A 15,364-nucleotide genomic window follows, 5' to 3' on the forward strand; every position below is an offset into this window, starting at 1 on the left:
TAAAGTCTGAAATACAGCCAACAGTAATGTACCCTCTAGTTGCCTAGTTGTAACAAATATATCATGGTTATTTAAGACGTTCACAAAGGGAGAAAATGAATGGGGGTGTATGTGCACCTCTGTACTACCTCTGCAACTTTTCTGCAAATCTAAAATTATTCCAAAGTAAAAAGTTTATTATAAAAATGGATTATACACCTAAGTGTAAAAAATAAAAACATAAAGCTTCTAGAAGAAGACATAAAAATATTTTTGGCATTGATTTTGGCAAAATTTATTAATTATAATGCTAATAGCACAATCCATAAAAGATAAAATAAATTAGACTTAATCAAAATTAAAATTTTCTGCTCTTTGAAAGACACTGTACAGGAAGGAAAAGAAAAAGCAGGTGAGGCTCTGCAAACATATATCCAATAATCGTCTTACATCCATAATGTAAAGAACTCACAAAACTCAAAATAAACAACCTGATTAAAAGTGAGCAAAAGATTTGGACAGTCACTCAAGAAGACATAAAGTGGCAAATATGCACAAATTAAGAAGGTACAAATTAATACCACAGAAAGAAACCACTACACATCCATTAGAATGGCTAACATTTTATTTTCTTCAACTTTTAAGTTCAGGGGTACATGTGCAAGATGTGCAGGTTTGTTACATAGGTAAATGTGTCATGATGGTTTGCTGCACAGATCATCCCGTCACCTAGGTATTAAGCCCAGCATCCATTAGCTATTCTTCCTGATGCCCTGCCTCTCACCACCAACCCTCTCCAAAAGGCCCCAGTGAATGTTGTTACCCTCCATGTGTCCATGTGTTATCATCATTCAGCTTCCACCTATAAGGGAGAACATGTGGTGTTTGGTTTTCTGTTCCTGTGTTAGCTTGCTGAGGATAATGACTTCCAACTCCATCCACGTCCCTGTAAAGCACATGATCTCATTCCTTTTTATGGCTGCATAATATTCCATGGTGTATATGTACCACATTTTCTTTATCCAGTCTATCATTGATGGGAATTTGGGTTGATTCCATGGCTTTGCTATTTTGAACAGAGCTGCAATAAACATACATATGCATGTATCTTTATAAAAGAATGATTTACATTCTCTTGACTATATACCCAGTAGTGGGATTGCTGAGTCAAATGGTATTTCTGCCTCTAAGTCTTTGAGGAATTGCTACATTGTCTTCCACAATGGTTGAACTAATTTACACTCCCAACGATGTAAAAGTATTCCTTTTTCTCTGTAACCTTGCCAGCAGCTGTTTTTTGACTTGTTAACAATAGAATGGCTAAAATTTTAAAAATTGACCACATCAACTGCTGGTAAGGATGTAGAGAAATTGGAATTCCCAACAACGCTGTTTGGAATCTAAAACAGTGCAACCAGTCTGTATAACAGTTTGGGAGTTTCTTAAAAATTGAAATACATATCCACCATATCACCCAAGCAATTCTACTCCTAGGGATTTATCCAAAAGAAAGCATTTGTTCAAAACCATGTACACCAACAGTCAGAAGAGCTTTAACCATAACAATCAATAAAAAGACATAACTCAATTATCTACCAACAGGTGAATATATAAACTCATTGTGGTATATCTATTTCATATACCACAGCATTGATGAGTAATTACTACTCATCAAATAACAGGAATGAACTGCTATTACAGACAACAACATAGATGAATTTCAAAATTATTATGCTAAGTGAAAGAAGTCACACAGAAAGAATGCACACTGTATTATTTTATTATTATAAAGTTCTGGAAAATGTAAACTAATACATAGTGACAGAAAACAGAAGAGAAATTGCAAGGGTAGGGAGGGACAGAGCTTGGTGGGGCAGGGAGAGTCAAGAGAAAGAGAATAGGGACATGGAAACTTCTGGGGTGACAGTATATACACTATCTTGATTGTAGAGTGTTTTCACAGCTATATACTACGTCAGAATTTACCAAATTACACACTTTAACTATATGCTGTTTATTGTATGCCAAATATACCACAACAAAGTTGTTTTTCACAAAATCAACAACTGGCAAAACTGGGAATACACCAAACCCAGAAATGATGAAGCCTCAAAAAAGGAATCCTGGCATTTGCCAAACAGCTGATGGCATAGCAAGTAAAATGCTGATCAGATTTGGTCTGTGTGGTTTCAGGAGAGAATCAGTACCCACAGAGGAGAAATTAAAAGGAAGCTGTATCAGCTACACCAATGGAATATACTGACAATTGAAGCTGTCTGAACATAGAATGGACTGCTTTGTAAGATAAAGCTCTCTCTCAGTCACAGAAAGAGTTGAAGCAGAAACTCAAATGATCACTTTGTTAGGCAAGGGTCTAGGAGAAATTCCCATGTGGGACAGGAGACAGACAGTACTTCCTGATCTTTAATGCCAGTCATCAGGAAATCAAAACAAACAGTTTGTACTTGGGGAGAAATATATTTAATCACATTCATCAAACTTTAAAGCCACCAATACCCAACACTTTGAATGGTTTAAAGTATTTGGGACCCTGTGGGTTAATGAATGCACTTGTCAGTGTTCAACTGAGTTATCTTTCACGCAGGGAAAGCAATAAAGAAATCTTCAGGGGGGCGGAGCAAGATGGCCGAATAGGAACAACTCCAGTCTCCAACTCCCAGCGCGAGCGACACAGAAGACCGGTGATTTCTGCATTTTCAACTGAGGTACTGGGGTCATCTCACTAGGGAGTGCCGGACAATCGGTGCTGGTCAGCTGCTGCAGCCTGACCAGCGAGAGCTGAAGCAGGGCGAGGCATTGCCTCACCTGGAAGCGCAAGGGGGAAGGGGATCCGTTTTCCTAGCCAGGGGAACTGAGACACACAACACCTGGAAAATCGGGTAACTCCCACCCCAATACTGCGCTGTAAGCATACAGGCATTCCAGGAGAATATATCCCACACCTGGCCGGGAGGGTCCCACGCCCACGAAGCCTCCCTCACTGCTAACACAGCAGTCTGCCGCGATCTATCGGCAAGGCAGCAGCGAGGCTGGGGGAGGGGCGCCCGCCATTGCTGAGGCTTAAGTAGGTAAACAAAGCCACTGGGAAGCTCGAACTGGGTGGAGCTCACAGCAGCTCAAGGAAGCCTGCCTGTCTCTGTAGTCTCCACCTCTGGGGACAGCGCACAGCTGAAGACCAACAGGGGAAGTAGCGGGAGCCGGTGCAGACGCGAACGACTCTGTCTGACAGCTTTGGGAAGAGCCGCGGATCTCCCAACGCGGAGGTTGAGATTTGAGAACGGACAGACTGCCTGCTCAGGTGTGTCCCTGACCCCTGAGTAGCCTAGCTGGGAGAAATCCCCCACTAGGGGCAGTCTGACACCCCACACCTCCCAGGGTGGAGTACACCCCTGAGAGGAAACTTCCAAAGGAAGAATCAGACAGGTACACTCGCTGTTCAGCAATATTCTATCTTCGGCAACCTCTGCTGCTGATACCCAGGCAAACAGGGTCTGGAGTGGACCTCAAGCAATCTCCAACAGACCAACAGAGAGTCCTTCTGACTGTCAGAAGGAAAACTATCAAACAGGAAGGACACCTATACCAAAACCCCATCAGTTCGTCACCACCATCAAAGACCAGAGACAGATAAAACCACAAAGATGGGGAAGAAGCAGGGCAGAAAAGCTGGAAATTCAAAAAATAAGAGCGCATCTCCCCCTGCAAAGGAGCGCAGCCCATCACCAGCAACGGATCAAAGCTGGTCAGAGAATGACTTGGACGAGAGGAGAGAAGAAGGCTTCAGTCCATCAAACTTATCAGAGCTAAAGGAGGAATTACGTACCCAGCGCAAAGAAACTAAAAATCTTGAAAAAAGAGTGGAAGAATTGACAGCTAGACTCATTAATGCAGAGAAGATCATAAACGAAATGACAGAGATGAAAACCATGACACGAGAAATACGTGACAAATGCACAAGCTTCAGTAACCGACTCGATCAACTGGAAGAAAGAGTATCAGCGATTGAAGATCAAATGAATGAAATGAAGCGAGAAGAGAAACCAAAAGAAAAAAGAAGAAAAAGAAATGAGCAAAGCCTGCAAGAAGTATGGGATTACGTAAAAAGACCAAATCTACGTCTGATTGGGGTGCCTGAAAGTGAGGGGGAAAATGGAACCAAGTTGGAAAACACTCTTCAGGATATCATCCAGGAGAACTTCCCCAACCTAGTAGGGCAGGCCAACATTCAAATTCAGGAAATACAGAGAACGCCACAAAGATACTCCTCCAGAAGAGCAACTCCAAGACACATAATTGCCAGATTCACCAAAGTTGAAATGAAGGAAAAAATCTTAAGGGCAGCCAGAGAGAAAGGTCGGGTCACCCACAAAGGGAAGCCCATCAGACTAACAGCAGATCTCTCGGCAGAAACTCTACAAGCCAGAAGAGAGTGGGGGCCAATATTCAACGTTCTTCAAGAAAAGAATTTTAAACCCAGAATTTCATATCCAGCCAAACTAAGTTTCATAAGTGAAGGAGAAATAAAATCCTTTACAGATAAGCAAATGCTTAGAGATTTTGCCACCACCAGGCCTGCCTTACAAGAGACCCTGAAGGAAGCCCTAAACATGGAAAGGAACAACCGGTACCAGCCATCGCAAAAACATGCCAAAATGTAAAGACCATCGAGGCTAGGAAGAAACTGCATCAACTAACGAGCAAAATAACCAGTTAATATCATAATGGCAGGATCAAGTTCACACATAACAATATTAACCTTAAATGTTAATGGACTAAATGCTCCAATTAAAAGACACAGACTGGCAAACTGGATAAAGAGTCAAGACCCATCAGTCTGCTGTATTCAGGAGACCCATCTCACATGCAGAGACATACATAGGCTCAAAATAAAGGGATGGAGGAAGATCTACCAAGCAAATGGAGAACAAAAAAAAGCAGGGGTTGCAATCCTAGTCTCTGATAAAACAGACTTTAAACCATCAAAGATCAAAAGAGACAAAGAAGGCCATTACATAATGGTAAAGGGATCAATTCAACAGGAAGAGCTAACTCTCCTAAATATATATGCACCCAATAAAGGAGCACCCAGATTCATAAAGCAAGTCCTTAGAGACTTACAAAGAGACTTAGACTCCCATACAATAATAATGGGAGACTTCAACACTCCGCTGTCAACATTAGACAGATCAACGAGACAGAAAGTTAACAAGGATATCCAGGAATTGAACTCATCTCTGCACCAAGCGGACCTAATAGACATCTATAGAACTCTCCACCCCAAATCAACAGAATATACATTCTTCTCAGCACCACATCGCACTTATTCCAAAATTGACCACATAATTGGAAGTAAAGTACTCCTCAGCAAATGTAAAAGAACAGAAATTATAACAAACTGTCTCTCAGACCACAGTGCGATCAAACTAGAACTCAGGACTAAGAAACTCAATCAAAACCGCTCAACTACATGGAAACTGAACAACCTGCTCCTGAATGACTACTGGGTACATAACGAAATGAAAGCGGAAATAAAGATGTTCTTTGAAACCAATGAGAACAAAGATACAACATACCAGAATCTCTGGGACACATTTAAAGCAGTGTGTAGAGGGAAATTTATAGCACTAAATGCCCACAAGAGAAAACAGGAAAGATCTAAAATTGACACTCTAACATCACAATTAAAAGAACTAGAGAGGCAAGAGCAATCACATTCAAAAGCTAGCAGAAGGCAAGAAATAACTAAGATCAGAGCCGAACTGAAGGAGATAGAGACACAAAAAACCCTCCAAAAAATCAATGAATCCAGGAGTTGGTTTTTTGAAAAGATCAACAAAATTGACAGACCGCTAGCAAGGCTAATAAAGAAAAAAAGAGAGAGGAATCAAATCGATGCAATAAAAAATGATAAAGGGGATATCACCACTGACCCCACAGAAATACAAACTACCATCAGAGAATACTATAAACGCCTCTACGCAAATCAACTAGAAAATCTAGAAGAAATGGATAATTTCCTGGACACTTACACTCTCCCAAGGCTAAACCAGGAAGAAGTTGAATCCCTGAATAGACCAATAGCAGGCTCTGAAATTGAGGCAACAATTAATAGCCTACCCACCAAAAAAAGTCCAGGACCAGATGGATTCACAGCTGAATTCTACCAGAGGTACAAGGAGGAGCTGGTACCATTCCTTCTGAAACTATTCCAATCAATAGAAAAAGAGGGAATCCTCCCTAACTCATTTTATGAGACCAACATCATCCTGATACCAAAGCCTGGCAGAGACACAACAAAAAAAGAGAATTTTAGACCAATATCCCTGATGAACATTGATGCAAAAATCCTCAATAAAATACTGGCAAACCGGATTCAGCAGCACATCAAAAAGCTTATCCACCATGATCAAGTGGGCTTCATCCCTGGGATGCAAGGCTGGTTCAACATTCGCAAATCAATAAATGTAATCCAGCATATAAACAGAACCAAAGACAAGAACCACATGATCATCTCAATAGATGCAGAAAAGGCTTTTGACAAAATTCAACAGCCCTTCATGCTAAAAACGCTCAATAAATTCGGTATTGATGGAACGTACCTCAAAATAATAAGAGCTATTTATGACAAACCCACAGCTAATATCATACTGAATGGGCAAAAACTGGAAAAATTCCCTTTGAAAACTGGCACAAGACAGGGATGCCCTCTCTCACCACTCCTATTCAACATAGTGTTGGAAGTTCTGGCTAGGGCAATCAGGCAAGAGAAAGAAATCAAGGGTATCCAGTTAGGAAAAGAAGAAGTCAAATTGTCCCTGTTTGCAGATGACATGATTGTATATTTAGAAAACCCCATCGTCTCAGCCCAAAATCTCCTTAAGCTGATAAGCAACTTCAGCAAAGTCTCAGGATACAAAATTAATGTGCAAAAATCACAAGCATTCTTATACACCAGCAACAGACAAGCAGAGAGCCAAATCAGGAATGAACTTCCATTCACAATTGCTTCAAAGAGAATAAAATACCTAGGAATCCAGCTTACAAGGGATGTAAAGGACCTCTTCAAGGAGAACTACAAACCACTGCTCAGTGAAATAAAAGAGGACACAAACAAATGGAAGAACATACCATGCTCATGGATAGGAAGAATCAATATCGTGAAAATGGCTATACTCCCCAAGGTTATTTATAGATTCAATGCCATCCCCATCAAGCTACCAATGAGTTTCTTCACAGAATTGGAAAAAACTGCTTTAAAGTTCATATGGAACCAAAAAAGAGCCCGCATTGCCAAGACAATCCTAAGTCAAAAGGACAAAGCTGGAGGCGTCACGCTACCTGACTTCAAACTATACTACAAGGCTACAGTAACCAAAACAGCATGGTACTGGTACCAAAACAGAGATATAGACCAATGGAACAGAACAGAGTCCTCAGAAATAATACCGCACATCTACAGCCATCTGATCTTTGACAAACTTGAGAGAAACAAGAAATGGGGAAAGGATTCCCTATTTAATAAATGGTGCTGGGAAAATTGGCTAGCCATAAGTAGAAAGCTGAAACTGGATCCTTTCCTTACCCCTTATACGAAGATTAATTCAAGATGGATTAGAGACTTAAATGTTAGACCTAATACCATAAAAACCCTAGAAGAAAATCTAGGTAGTACCATTCAGGACATAGGCATGGGCAAGGACTTCATGTCTAAAACACCAAAAGCAACGGCAGCAAAAGCCAAAATTGACAAATGGGATCTAATTAAACTTAAGAGCTTTTGCACAGCAAAAGAAACTACCATCAGAGTGAACAGGCAACCTACAGAATGGGAGAAAATTTTTGCAACCTACTCATCTGACAAAGGGCTAATATCCAGAATCTACAAAGAACTCAAACAAATATACGAGAAAAAAACAAACAACCCCATCAAAAAGTGGGGAAAGGATATGAACAGACATTTCTCAAAAGAAGATATTCATACAGCCAACAGACACATGAAAAAATGCTCATCATCACTGGCCATCAGAGAAATGCAAATCAAAACCACAATGAGATACCATCTCACACCAGTTAGAATGGCAATCATTAAGAAGTCAGGAAACAACAGGTGTTGGAGAGGATGTGGAGAAATAGGAACACTTTTACACTGTTGGTGGGATTGTAAACTAGTTCAACCATTATGGAAAACAGTATGGCAATTCCTCAAGGATCTAGAACTAGATGTACCATATGACCCAGCCATCCCACTACTGGGTATATACCCAAAGGATTATAAATTAGTCTACTACAAAGACACATGTACACGTATGTTTATTGCGGCACTATTCACAATAGCAAAGACTTGGAATCAACCCAAATGTCCATCTGTGACAGACTGGATTAAGAAAATGTGGCACATATACACCATGGAATACTATGCAGCCATAAAAAAGGATGAGTTTGCGTCCTTTGTAGGGACATGGATGCAGCTGGAAACCATCATTCTTAGCAAACTATCACAAGAACAGAAAACCAAACACCGCATGTTCTCACTCATAGGTGGGAACTGAACAATGAGATCACTTGGACTCGGGAAGGGGAACATCACACACTGGGGTCTATCATGGGGAGGGGGGAGGGGGGAGGAGGGAGGGATTGCATTGGGGAGTTATACATGATATAAATGATGAATTGATGGGTGCTGACGAGTTGATGGGTGCAGCACACCAGCATGGCATAAGTATACATATGTAACAAACCTGCACGTTATGCACATGTACCCTAGAACTTAGAGTATAATAAAAAAATAAAAAAAAAAAAAAAAAAAAAAAAAAAAAAAAAAAAAAAAAAGAAATCTTCAAAGATAAACAAACATAGTTTTCTAATGTGTATTTGTCTTTCTGTTTGTGTTTTTCATATAGTAAGTTATTACAAATTTATTGAGAGAAGGGAGCATTTATAATGTTTACTATGCAATTTTAAGCAGTTAAGAGTTCAATACATAATATTAATAGCCACTACTTACTGAATATTTATCATAGGCCCAGAAATTTAAGCAAAACATCTTGAACACATGAACTTAACAATACTTCAAGATAGCTATTTTTCCCATTTTACAGATGAAATATCTCAGGGTGAGTGAAGTTAAGGGGATCTGCAGGTTGAGGATCTGAAGTCAAGCCCATCTGGCTTCATAATCCAATCTTACAAAATCACTCCTAGTTCACTGAAGAAATAAGGATCTGATGATCACTGCGTACAGACTCTTTCTTCATTCTCCAAATATTTCCTATATTCCCACCCAATTTATTTTTTAAAAATACAAATTTTCTCATGCTATGCATCCAACTTTGATAGCTTTCGTGCCTTATAATTCCTTAAGGGCAAAGTGTAAATTTGTCAACATGGTGGACAGATCTTCCCGCCTACTTTTCCAGCATCATTTCCTGTTATTTCTCCTGTATTCTAGACATAATAAGATCTTTCAAAGTCCTTTAAAAATGCAATGCATTTGTACTTGCTGTTCTCACTTTTCTGCATGCCCTGATTTCTGGCCTTGTGAATGAACTTTTATCTTTTCAGGATCAGTTTAAATATTGTTTCCTTTAGTGAAGTCTTCTTTAACATTCCAGTCACATTTAGATGTACCTTCTTTTACATGTACACCCCTCTATTCATACTGGTATTATTTATTTGTAGGTTTGTTTCCTGTAAAAACATCTCCTCAAAGACAGTTACTCATCCCTATATCTCCAGTGCCCAAGCCCAATGCCTGATATATGAGAACAGTTCAATAAATGTTGATTGACTGAATGGATAGATGATGAACAGGGGAATGAGTAAACAAACTGATACACAAACTAGTGTTTGAGATTAAGGGGTTACTGGGGGAGTACATAAAAGAAACAGTACTTGCATAGGACAGAGGTATACAAGTTGCCATAATTATAATATAGAACTATACCTTATTAATTTATATTATTTCATCCTAAAAGAAGTCTTCATTGAAGCAACTATTACTATCTGTCCTACTTGTGTGATCCTATTAGAAGAGTTTATTTAACCAAAAGTAAAGGTAATATATAATTTGATGCAAAAACTAATTCTCAAGAATGTAAAATGGTTGGAAACCAGGAGATCTGTGAACTACTCTGATTACTTGTCAAGAAGGAGAAAGCCAGAGGAATAACCTTTCTGTGACCTCCTTCCACAAACAAAACTATTCAGAGATTTTACCATTTCAAGATGTAACCTTGTTTAGTGCAGTCCTTCTGCAGATAATGAGACTTACAAAAAAAAAAAAAACATACATACAACTCTCACCATTTAAAATTTCAGACTCCTTTCCCTCTCCATTCTTTATGATTTTCAATTAAAATATTTTTATGCCTGACAATATGTTTGATTAGTTTCCTAAAATCTATCTTAATAAATTAGGGTAATGTATGATACATTTTGGTTTGAGGGGCTTCTTTTATCATCTATTCTCTCACACAGACTTAAAATGGAAATAATTTGGGTTCTTGCTGGACAATGCTGTTTTATGTTAAAATCAGGCTAAAACTAATTCTTTTTTAAAAATGCAAAATAAGATGGAACTTTAAAAAAGTCAAGAAGCTTTGAGAACAATCCTCAGCTAATGGAAAAATTATTTTAATTACATGAGAAATGTTCTAAAGCAATCTTTTGGGTGAAAACAAAGCATTACTTATTCGTTGAGGAAAATGCCTTCTCTAAAGAAGTGTTCACATGTCAGAAGCCCTTAGTCTATGAAATTAATGCCTTATACATGTAGGTTAAAAAAAATTCACACCTTGATAATTTTCTTCTAACATGCTACCTCATTATAGCAATAACATTTTGATTTATGCTAAAAAGCATTCCTTTCTGAAGAATTAAAATGTCTTTTAAAAAACACATAGAAAAAAATACTGAAGTGCTCTATAAAGTACTCAGTCAGTAACAGTGGACTTCACCTCAGAAGGACAAAAGAAGAAGCAATTTTAAACTCCATTAAGTATAATCATTTTTTTCTGAAACATGATAGTAACACGGAAATAATAACTGAATGATTTCAGAGCCCAGCAATGCAAAAGTTGAGAAATGAAAAATGAAAAGACAAAAATAAAAACTTTGGGCTAAGATATCCATTAAACAAAAGACTATTTCTCAAAAGCTGACATAATTTTCTCAGGTTAACCAGAGAACACAGGATATACAATTTGTTTTGACTTTTTCTTTTACTATTTTCATCTTTGTTCTTGCTCCCTTTATAAATATACAGGTTAACAAAAGGAGGTAAAACTTGTCATCTTTCAAGGGAAACATTTCAGTTCATTCAATATTTGGTTTCATTAAGCATTTTTTGTGTCTCCTGCATGAAGGATAATAGCATATAAAATGAAAGGACACCATGCATGAATTAAGAAAGAAGCATTCCTAAGAGAATCAAAATCTAATTAGATAAACACACTTCCCTACAGGTGGATATGAATTCAAAAGTCTCTGAAATCTCATATTTAAAGGCTAGCAGTGCTTTTTTAATTATGCTAAAAGTCCCTTGTCTGCTTGATCTCTCATGAACAATTTTAATCAGGCAAGCCTAATATACTCCGTCTCACAGACAACTTAACAGAGCTTTCAACTATGAGCTAATGGGAAGACAAGGAATCACAAGCATTTTTATTAAAAGGGAAAAATGGCCAGCCTAGAGATTTGGCCAGCAATAAAGCAAGATTAAATCATGCTTTTCCCTCACTTAACCTACTTAACTTCAAGAACTACAGACATATAATTAATTTGCTCTTGAGATTTACTCTGTAAACATAAACACATGATTTTTAAAAAATTACATTCTTACAATTCACAGGGGTTTTAGTTTTTTTTTTTTTTTCCCACTCACAAATGGACTAATATACTAACAATCCTTTTGCCAGAGTCTAAGAGTAATCTCTTAAAAACGATCCTTTCCAAAAAAGGAGAGTCAAAAATCATTCTCTACAGTTGGCAGGGATCTTGACAAAGGATCCTGTTCAAAGTTCCGTTTCGACCTTTGCATCCCCAAACCCATTTGCTACATCAGCTATGTCACCAAGAGTCCTCTGTCCATTCAGAGGCCCTCCCACAATACAGTTCATTATAATCCACGTATTTCTTTTTCTTCTTAAAAAAAAAAAAATAGAGAACGGTCTCACTCTGTCACCCAGGCTAGACTGCAGTGGCACCATCACAGCTTGAATTGCAGCCTCAAATTCCTTCCTAGTCTCAAGTGATCCTCCCACCTCAGCCTCCCAAGTAGCTAGGACTACAGATGCATTCTACCACATCTGGCCAATTCTTCAAATTTTTTGTAAGGGAAGAGTCTTGCTATGTTGCCCAGGCTGGTCTCAAACGTCTGGCCTCGAGTGATCTTTCCACCTTGACCTCCCAAAGCACTGGGTTTGCAGGTATAAGCCACTGCACCCAGCCAAAACCCACATTTTTAAATTGCAATAAACTACCTAAATCTAAATGTAACAATTTTAAACTCTTTTCTTTTAACCAATTCAACCCAGAAAACTGAAGTACTAATGGGTGACCTAGGCCCTAAGAATCTGCACCTATGCTACACCTAGTTGGTTCTATTATCTTTATCCCCAAACTACTTTAAAATTAAAAATGAGGCCCTTTGTTTGAGTAACCCTAATTAGTTGCTGTGTGATTTACAGCATGTTCTCAACCCCCTCTGTACCTCATTTTCTCCATCTGTCAAATGGTTACTAATAATACCCTCCCTCAAAGAATAGAGGTAAGAATTAAATGATACCATATTAATACATAGAAGAGCTACACCTAGCATACTGCAGACACTTAATTTCTTTCTGTTGTGTCCAAGATCATTGTTTCTAGGCTCTTCAAGCGTGGGCCTCAACATTTCAAAATTATTTCCCCATCTCTACACTCAGCTCCATCCCTCTTGAGGATTCCCAGCTATTTTCATCCTAGAGCTCTTGGAGCTTCTCTGCCTCGCACAGTTTTTCTATGCACTGGTCATGTTTGCTTATTTATTAGAGATAGTTTCATTTACCCTTGCCTCAGTTTTTACCTGCCTGGTTCTTTTCCTCACTGGTGCTGTGCTTCTTCACTAATTACAACTGTACACTATCAGTTTATTTGACACTTTTCTATTCACATTGATTTAAAAGACTATTCTTCACAGTTAAACTAAGATATGGAAAATTGGCCAGGCACAGTGCCCCACACCTGTAATCCCAGCAACTGGGGAGGCCAAGGAGCTCCTAAGCTCAGGAGTTCAAGACCAGCCTGGGCAACATGGCAAGACCCTGTCTTTGCTAAAAAGGAAAAAAATTAGCATGTGGAAGTGCATATCTGTAGTCCCAGTCACTCCAGAGGCTGAGGGAGGAGGATCGTTTGAGCCCAAGAGATTGAAGCTACAATTACTGAGGCTGCAGTGAGCTATTATTACACCACCGCACTCTAGCCTAGGCAACTGAGCGAGAGACCCTGTCTCAAGAAAAAAAAAAAAAAACCTAAGACACAGAAAATTAAAATAGTTTAGGACAAATGTGATCATCGTAGCCCAGGATAAAAACATTTGGTTAATTCTTTGAAAATTTGGTTTTGGTTTTTATAGTTTATGCACTCACCTATCAGATCCTATGATTCTACTGACATGGTTGCTTGATGGGCTGTAAAATTCAACTTGTTTATTGAAATGGTAGATGCTAAAGAGAATATTTGCCTGGCAAGGCAGAGAAAAAAATAAAATTAAAACATAAGCTTTCGAAAAGGTTCATCAGTACTACTAAGATTGCAATCACACACATACAAATAAATCCCTTTAAAACCTCTAAAAATGAGTTGTTTGATCTATGTGAAAATACCCCAGATTAAGAAAATCTCAATTAGATTAAGAAAATCTCAATTCTGGTGTCAGAAAGACAAAATATGTAAGAGGGAATGTCTCTTTAAAACAACATAAAACATAGTTAAAATGTATTTTAACTGTGCTGAGAAGTCATTTTTTTCTTTTTTTTACTATTTTTTTGTTTTTCTCTTTCCTTAACAAAAGATTCTCCCCAATCATCTGTTCAACACACAAATGTGAAATGTTTAGTGATACAAAAGAAAGTACTATTCTTTCTTTTAAAAAGAACATTTTTTAAAATCTTAGATGTCTGAAGGTGGAAGAAAGTATTATTCTTTACATAAATATGAATTATGTGTCTTTCATAGACTACATGCTTGTTAATTTTCCTAATGGAGTTTAAAGTCTTTCCAATAATCCAGAGTTAATACCAACCTGCTTCAGATGACCACGTTTTGAAGTTTTGCTTCAAGTTTTTTGGTCAAGGACACACACACACACAAAATCAAATCAAGTGATATCAAGTACCGAATTTTTTTTTTAAAGTAGCAGAAAAGAGTAATAAGAATTCTTAGAATTTTCCCTTAAAAATCCTTAGGATCATTCCATTCAATTCACTCATGCAAATTTTACAGTCCAATGAAATTAAATAAATTATTACAATGACTAAATTTAGTACTACCTGGGAAAATGGCTAAAACTTCCTTTTCTATTCAATATTTGGTTTTAAAAGAGCTGCAATTGCAACTGGCACCCAGATCTTGGTTTCCAATACTATTTTCCAGTAAAAAAGAATCAGAATTCCATGGAAAAAGAGCTGAATCTAGGAGTGAAGCAGGAAATATAAAAGGCAAATCTGGAGCATCCTGTAGTGTAGGAAAGTGAAGAAGTGCTCAAAAAAGAAAACAAAAATAAAACACAATGATGAAAGTGTGTTAAAGAGATAAAGAAGCCAACTAAAAGAGTTCTCAATGGCCAAAGCTGGAACAATTTGAGCAATAAAACTGTAGTACTGGATTATAACCCAAAAATGATATAATCCATGAGCCATATTTATATTTGTAAATGATTGAGGCTGGGGATGGTGACTCACACCTGCAATCTCAGAACTTTGGGAGCCTGAAGTGGGAAGTTCGCTTGAGCCCAGGAGTTCAAGATCAGCCTAGGCAACATGGTGAAACCCCATCTCTCAAAAATTACAAATATTAGCAGGGCATGGTGGTGTGTCTGTAGTCCCAGCTACTTAGGAGGCTGAGGTAGGGGGATGGCTTGAGCCCAGGAGGTCTAGGCTGCAGTGAGCTACAATTACACCACCGCACTCTAGCCTGGGCAACAGAGAGAGCCTCAAAAAGATAATAAGTTTTGACTGAAAAAATAAACAGAATGAGAGACATATCTCTTGTGTAGAAGCATTCCAAATAATTTACTTAGCCCTCATGAAAGTGGAACATAATCTTCCACTCCTTATGTGTGGGCTGCAATATAGTGACTTCCTTCCAGAGTAACTTCATAGTGGAG

General features: G+C 38.2%; 1 protein-coding gene across 10 annotated transcripts in view; it reads right to left on the reverse strand.

Annotated features, from left to right (window-relative positions):
* RFX3 (regulatory factor X3) overlaps nucleotides 1-15,364 on the reverse strand; it is a 325,429-nt gene that overhangs the window by 239,697 nt on the left and 70,368 nt on the right. For 2 of the 10 annotated variants that reach the window (XM_030919593.1, XM_030919592.1), the window contains one exon: nucleotides 13,626-13,720. The exons of the other annotated variants lie outside the window; for them this stretch is intronic. The gene's annotated coding sequence lies outside the window, so the exon portion shown is untranslated. The remainder of the gene's footprint in view (nucleotides 1-13,625; nucleotides 13,721-15,364) is intronic. 10 annotated transcript variants of the gene reach the window in all.

This window comes from Rhinopithecus roxellana, chromosome 16, assembly GCF_007565055.1.
Source record: "Rhinopithecus roxellana isolate Shanxi Qingling chromosome 16, ASM756505v1, whole genome shotgun sequence".
NCBI lineage: Eukaryota > Metazoa > Chordata > Mammalia > Primates > Cercopithecidae > Rhinopithecus > Rhinopithecus roxellana.